Here is a 7,777-nt window from a genome sequence, read left to right on the forward strand (position 1 = left end):
ACCTGGGAGGGCACGGTGTGGGTGCCCCCTGGATCGGGGCGGGGCTGGGTGGGCTGCAGCCGGGGCTGCACAGGGTCTTCTTGGCAAGGGCTGGGCTTGAAGTGGCACTGGCAGCACTGAGAGGATGCTGCATCCACCCCAAATTTCACTGCCACTCCACCACCAGTCGCAGCTCTGACTCAACACCCCACCTCCACCCACACGCCAGGAAGAGCTAGGCTGTGCCGGGTGGCTGGCGGTGGCAGTGCTGGGAGTGGAGTGGCGGTGAAATTTGGGGTGGATGCAGCATCCTCCCAGCACTGCCAGCGCCCACTCTGAGCCCAGCTGCCACCAAAAGCCCTGTACAGCCCTGGCTGCAGCCTGCCCTGCGCTGTGCAGATCCAGGGGCACATGCCCACACCTGGTGCTCTCCCAGGGTACAAGCAGCAGCAACAGCCATCTCCCCTCCTATCCCCCTCTCCACGAGCCGCAGCTCTGGCTCTCCACCCTGCCTAGGCAGCACGTGCCCCTGCCCCTGATGCTCCCTCACTGCAGGGGGTGTTGATTTGCCCCCTGCACACCCCCTCTCTTCCCCTTCCCCTTCCACCACACTAGACTTACTAGCTGGAGGCAGCTTTCCATGTTGCCAGGCTGTGCTCCTCGCTGCCTGAGTGCTGTGCTGCAGCTGCAAGCAGCAAAGGCATTTATTGGCCAAATTATCAGCCCCATCAGGCGGACATCTGATACAGCCAGTTTTCTTTATATCGGTACCAATCTGATATTAGACCGATGTATTGGTGCACCTCTACTGCGCAGGCTTTGGCATCCAGGTAGAGACAGAGAGGGAGAGAGTATGTGCGAGAGAGAGAAAGAGAGAGAGAGAGCGAGCAAGTGAGCGTGGGTGCACATGCAATGTGGGAGGTGCTTGGGCAACAGGGACGGGGGGGGGGCTGGGGGGGCAGGGGCTGCGGGTAGGGAGTGAGGGGCATGGGGGATGGGAAGGGTGACTCTGGGTTGGGTGTGTAGGGGGCAAAGCGCCAGGGGACTGTAGGTCGGGAGTGAAGGGCACCAGCAACCAGCGGGGGGCAAGGTACTGCTTTTTGGGAGTGAGGTGCACTGGCAGGGCTGAGGTCAGTGGGTCCGGAGTGAGGGGCAGCAGCAGGGCTGTGGGGAGGGGTGGGAGTGGCTTGTTTGTGAGGGGCAACAGAATGGGCAGGGGCAGGGTACTGATATGTCACCACCCCCCCACCGTCATTTCCCTCCATTACAGGTGTAGTCTTTTTTGGATCTGGAAATATGGTAACCTTAATCCCCCCAGAACTCTGCCAAACTGCTTAGGGCCTGTAGGCACCAACATTTTTGGCAATATACCTAGGTGCCCTAAGTTCTGCTGCACATGCTCAGAGATACTAACATCTTAGCTGAGACAAAGCAGCTCATCACTTATTTCCCACCTAAGATTAGCAAGCTAGGCCCCCCTGCTCCTAAGCACACTATCCCGGGGCCAACCTAACACACAGGCAAGTGTTCAATACAAAGCCCAGCAGGAGTGGGCATTGACTTTTGAAAAAATGACTAAGGAAGGTGACAGGGACACCCACCCATTTACATAATGCCTGGCAGTTGGAGGACTTGCTTTGAAAGTGAGATACGTGAACTCTAGACTCTCCTTAACTTGACGGGATTCAAACCCATACTTCTCACCTCCCAAGAGTGTCGTAGTCACTGGGCTACTAGGCTAGGATGGGGGCACTCACCATTCCTCCATTGAAAGCTCTACCACTATGCAGAAAGAGATGCAAGATTCATAGGGCCAGACAGTGAATGAAAGTGACCTTAATGACAAGACACTGCCTATTAATGTGCATGTCTGCACTTGAGCCTGGGATCACAGCATGTTGAGCTGGAGCACAGCAGCCCCAGCTGGCAGGAGGCCTAGTGGTGGTGGTGGTGGTGGGGGGTGTTAGCCTGTCAGCCTAGGGCTGCTCACCTTGGCTCAGCATGCTTCAGAGGGGCTGGCTGGGGCACAAGGGTGCTTTAGTGCAGGGCTAGCTGGCAGGCAGCCCCTGCACTGAAGCATCTTTGTGCCTCAGCCAGCCTCTCCTGCTGCAGAGTAAATTACTTTGCTGCAGCCTAATAAGGGTGTATATATAGATGCAGAGACATTTACTGTGCAGCTAATTAGTCTAATGCACAGTAAATGTCTCGTGAAGACACACCCACTGAATTCCAAACAGGCTTAGGTATGAGATAAACATGGAAATACTGAATTCGGCCAACATGGCAGTGGCTGTGGCATGTGCAGTAATAGAACTAAGTGTTCTGATGAACATGTAGCTGCTTATGGAATTTCAGTTGCCTGAGGAGTAAGAAAAGATTTTTTTTCTGTGTATCACTCACTCTTGGCCTTAGGTACTTAAAGTACAACTTAGAAGGAATTTAGATACTTCAGGGCTTTTTTTTTGGCATCTCACCTTTATTCTCATTTAAGCTTATAAGTCATTTAGATACTTTTGAAAATACTACCTCCAGCCTTTTACAGAAGATAAAATCTGTACCACTAAAATCAGTAGGAGCCTTGCCATTAATCTTAATTGGTACAGGATCAAGCACTTAATGAAACAGAGAACTTAATGAACAAGATCTTATTTATTTTGTCATGCTGAATTGCAGGAGGAGCGTGCTAGTTCAGACAGGTATCTAATGACTATGAACTGTGAGTGTACCAATAGCATTTTTAGATATATAACACTAGTTGGAAAAAAGTGCTGAATTACTGCCTGACCTGTCTTTTGTTTAAATACAAAAATAAACAGCTACCTTGATTTTCCCCTATGAGTAAATTCTAGGTTTAAGGCAGTAATTAGTTCCAGTGACAGTTGATACTATTAATACTAAAGTATTTACTGTACAGCTGTTTAGTTGTGTGTGATTAGGGGCAGTTGTATATTCAAGCCTGATTATTTTCATGCAAATATGTGGTTGGCTGGTGGGGAGCACAGCTGCTGCCTAGCAACTGTAGATGGTAACTGGAAGCAGAGGGGGAAGAGGTGACTTGCTTTAGATTGGCAAAGTGGATAAGGCCCTAGGGAGAGTATACACTGTAGGGAAATGTGGTTATAGTGAAGAAGAGAGAGGGGCATCTCCAGTCATGATGTTCCATTTGGAACTGACTCTCCTGACATGTCAAAATTTACCAGAACAAGAGGATGATTTCCAACTAAGTACACAGGCCTACCAAATAGTGGAGACAGCCCACACACATAAGGTCTGAAGGAGTTCAAAAAGAGATTTTTGTGCTTGCCAGAGGGAGGAAGGAACTGAGGGGGGAGAATTTAGGAGGTCTGGAAATTCTGGATATTTTACAGAGAAATGTCTTGTGTTGTTGAGAGTAAAACTTGAAACAAATTCTTACTAAATGAACAAGAAACTGGACACTTGATTTATCTTAAGGCAGTTTTGTGCTGCTACAGAGACAGGATGACATGCTCACATGGACAAGAAATTGTCTCCAGATTAGGTGTCAACTATTCCTGCTTGAGCTTTGCCTTCTGTTTCCCAGCAAGTTTTCCAGATTTGGAAATCAAACCTGTCTGCTACCACAGTCCATTTACATGATGTAGAAAAGCTAGGTTTCTAGGCTCATCTTTTTTGTTCAGAAGGCCAAATGGGCAGTGCTTGGTCCCTCCATGTGTGGGATCCAGCCAGTGGACCCAATCTGGTGCCCAGGGCAGGTGCAGTGGGGCCCCATCCAGCCACAAAGAGTAGGGCAGCCCAGCCCCAGTCCAGCTGTGTGGGGGAAGGGGGTTTGGCCTGGCCCTAACTTGACCCTGCAGAGGGAAGGGGGCATGACCCAGCCCCAACCTGGCCTGGCTAGAGGAAAGGGGTGTGGCCCAGCCCTGCAGGAAAAGGGAGTGTGGCCTGGTGGGAGAAAGGGGGCAACAATGAGGAAGGCCAACAATGAGAAAGGAAAAAGTTAGCAACCTAGAAAAAGACAGTGAAATGGAAATGAAAGACAGCCAAGTGATCTGGAAAACAGCTGAGGCTCCTAAGAAAGCAAAGTGAAGAAGGGGCAGTGATGGTAGGGTGGTCCCAGAGAGTGGGAAGTGAGGAAATGTGGCAAAGCCCATAGTCAAGGGGGAACAGGATAAAACTCATTCAAAGAACAATATGAGAAATATGGAAACTGAGTCAGAATGAGTTGGTATTGGGTGAAATGAGTCTCCAGAACTTTTCTGATGACTGTCAGTTTTTGTAAAGCGCAAATTTGCTTTTCAAAAAGCTTCTTGTCCTTCATCGTGACAGAGACATCCCAAATATTACCTTGGCACACTTAAGCAGTGAGAACACAAGTCACCTATTAACTCAGCCACCTAACGAGGAGAGCTGATGCATCCATTTTCCTAATTCCTTGTCCCAAGCAGGTCCATTGCCCATCATCCTAGGAAAATGGAGTCTCAGAAGTACTCTCTCATCTCTTGGCACGAAAATCAGATGAAGGACCAAAACGGAGATGAGCCAGAGAAGAAAATATTATAGAATAAAACTATGGAGAAATGGTAGAAGACAGGGTTGGAAAGCAGCCTTCAACTACCTGAAGGATGGTTCCAAAGAGGATGGAGCTACACTGTTCTCAGTGGTGGCAGAAGATCGAGCAAGGAACAATAGTCTCAAGTTGCAGCAAGGGACATTTAGGTTGGTTATCAGGAAAAACTGTCTCACAAGGTGGGTTGTAAAGCACTGGAACAGCTTACCCAGAAACGTTGTGGAATCTCTATCCCTAGAGGTTTTTAAGACCCAGGTAGACAAAGCCTTGGCTGGGACGGTCCTGCTTTGAGCAGGGGGTTGGACTACATAGATCAGTGTTTCCCAACCTCTGCTAGCCCAGGGCACACTTACATTAATAAAAATGTTACGCAGCACACAATCCCTCTCACCCAGCACCCTCTGAATATTTAAAGAAAACTTACTTTCAATGTGAAATCTGGGTGTCTCAATGTATAGAGTTTTTTTTATACCAGCAGGAACAAATGACAGTACAACTCAGAGCACTTGCTCCATCCGTCTCAGATGCTCCCTTTGTTTTTGATGCAAGTCAGGCTCATACAGGTACGCTGTCAAAAATGGCAACAACACTGAGATCCCACGTTCTGATAGTATTAGATATTTGTTTGCAAAAGTCAACCAGAATGAGTCCAACAGCATGTCACCAAATTTAATTTTAAAGTTGTGATCCATCCTTAACACACTAAGTTGCTCTTGAGCCGTTACTGAAATATGCTTAGCACTTTCCATTGCAGATGAAATCCAAGGACCATGGATCCAGTTGAAATCTTCAATATGAACTGAAGGGAAATAAAAACTACATTTCTCTTCAAGACTTTTCAAATGCTGAGAAATTGCATTGGTCAAAACACTGCTTGTTGGATATTTAGAATTTGCCAGGGAAGGTTTTCGTTTCTTCCTTACATTTTCCTGTTCCAATCGTTGAGGTGTTGGAATATGTCACCCATGTAGGCGAGCTGTGCACACATGCTACATCAACAATCAGATCTGCATATGCAGATTGGTCCGAAGTTAAGATTTTTACTCTCTCTCTTAGCTGATACAAACGTGACGGAACTTTTCCATGGGAAAGCCAGTGTGCTTCCCTGTGCAAAAGCAAACTCTGATGTTCTCCTCCCATATCCTCATGTAACGATGAGAAAAGGTGACTTTTCAAGGGCTGTGCTTTTATTAAGTTCACTATTTTTATTGATCCATCCAACACTGAGGAGAGTTTTTTTAGCAATATTTTGGCCACAAGCACTTAACCCACTGTTTCCTGCACCAGGGAATCGGCACATCGGGGTTTTTTTGCTTGACCTTGTTTAAAAACCCTTTCATTTTCCCTGTCATAGAAGTTGCCCCATATGGGCAGACGCTCGGGCAGTTTTTCCATTTCAGTTTTCTCTCCTTCAGATAGGCTGCTGTCACCCTGAATATTTCCTCTCCACTCGTGTTACCTAGGAGCTCTTTGCAAAAATAAAAAAAAAAATCTTTTATACCATCTCTGTCAATGAACCCGGCATTAGCCAAGAGCTAAGCACAACCACTGATCTCTGTAGACTTGTCAAGCTGCAAAGCAAATTTTCTGGGGGTTTTTTTTTTTTTTTTTCAAACAACAGTTTCAAGGTCAGCAGACATATCAACAATGTGGCGACTTATCGTACTGTCTGAAGGTGGAACCTTTGTGATTTCATTGTCTGCATCTGAGCCAAACATTACTTTCAAAATCTCTTTACATGCTGGTAAAATTAAAGACTCTGCGATTGTAAGTGGCTTTTTTATCTCTGCAACAAACTCAGCAACCAAGAAGCCTGCCTCCAGGGCTTTATCAGACACCTCCTTGTTGGCAAGAGACGGGTGTTTGGCTGAAACATGTTGTTTCAACTTAGTTGGCACCACAGCATGGTTTGAAAGTTTCTCCCCGCACACGAGACACAGTGGAAGAGGTCAAGTTAGTTCACCAGTAAACAAAAATCCATAATGCAAACAACTCTCACAATAGCGTTGGCTCACCCTTTTCACTTCCTTGTGCTCATGTTCAGCTTCATCAGTGCAGGTACACGTGGAGACACCAGAATCTTGTGTTTTCAAATATTGATCCATCGTCCTTTTCCCATTCAAACCCTGTACACTCTGCAAATACTCTGCTTAACATGGGGGGTTTTTGATCCCGTACAGTCCTTAGAGCATAGCGTGACCGCCTCACATCCGTACACCGGAGCACCAACACGACACAGCTTGGGTTCTGTCCATGGGCGAGTGGTGCCTCCTGAGTTTGGGGGGGGGTACTTCCCCACCCCCAGCAGCCAAGCAGTGACCACAGCGATCACGCCAACCTGGGAGTGGGACCCCCCTGCAGCCAGTTATGTGCACCGACTCGGAAACAGGGTTCCTTCTAAGCTGGCTCTAAGAGGGAGCCACTACCCAGAAGTGCCAGGAGCACTTCTGGCGCCCACACTCCCCGGCCAGCACTCTTGGGGGCAGGGGGCCACCAGCGCTCCTGCCTGCCCCTCCTGCCCGTCGCCAAAGTGGGGAGCGCTGCTATAAGTGGGTGCACCAGCGCTCTCAGGGGGTGCACATGCACCCCCTACGTGGCGCCACTGGTTCTGTCCATGAAACTAATTTATATAAATGACACATTTTCATTTATTTAGTTTTCTAACACACGACATTTTTCCCCCAAAAAATACTGCTAAACACCCTTCATTTCTGAGGGCATGTGGCTGCGCCTGGGAAACGCAGGGTCTCTTCCAACCCTCATTTCCTGATGCAGGGGAAGGACTTGGAGGATGGTTCTAACCCCCCCGGCTCTGCCCAGGGCTGGTCCCGCTGAAAGAGAAGAGGAGCCGGGCTGGGAACGGACGCAGGAGGAAGGACATGCGCGCACCTTCTTCCCCAGCAGAGCCGCAGCCCCCGCCCTTTGGTCCAGCTCAGGCCGCGGGAAAAGCTAGGGGGAGAGACCTCGTGGCAGTACTCGTACATCACGGCACAGAGCCGGAAAACCCCTCCCCAGCCAGCGGCACCGGCCGCCGCCCTTTTATAGGCTGAGCCTCGCGCGCTCGCTCCGCCCCGGCGTTACAACGCGCGCGCAGTGTCAGTTACAGCAGACAAGGGCGCGCGCGACGACGGGGCCGTTCCCTGAGCCGCTCCGCTCCGCTCCCGGGACACAAGACCCCCGCGCCCCCCACTCACCTTCCCACCGCGAGGCGCTTTCTCGCGGCCTCTAAAATGGCTGCGGGGCGGGCGCTCC

This window comes from Alligator sinensis, unplaced genomic scaffold, assembly GCF_000455745.1.
Source record: "Alligator sinensis unplaced genomic scaffold, ASM45574v1 scaffold737_1, whole genome shotgun sequence".
NCBI classification, from domain to species: domain Eukaryota; kingdom Metazoa; phylum Chordata; order Crocodylia; family Alligatoridae; genus Alligator; species Alligator sinensis.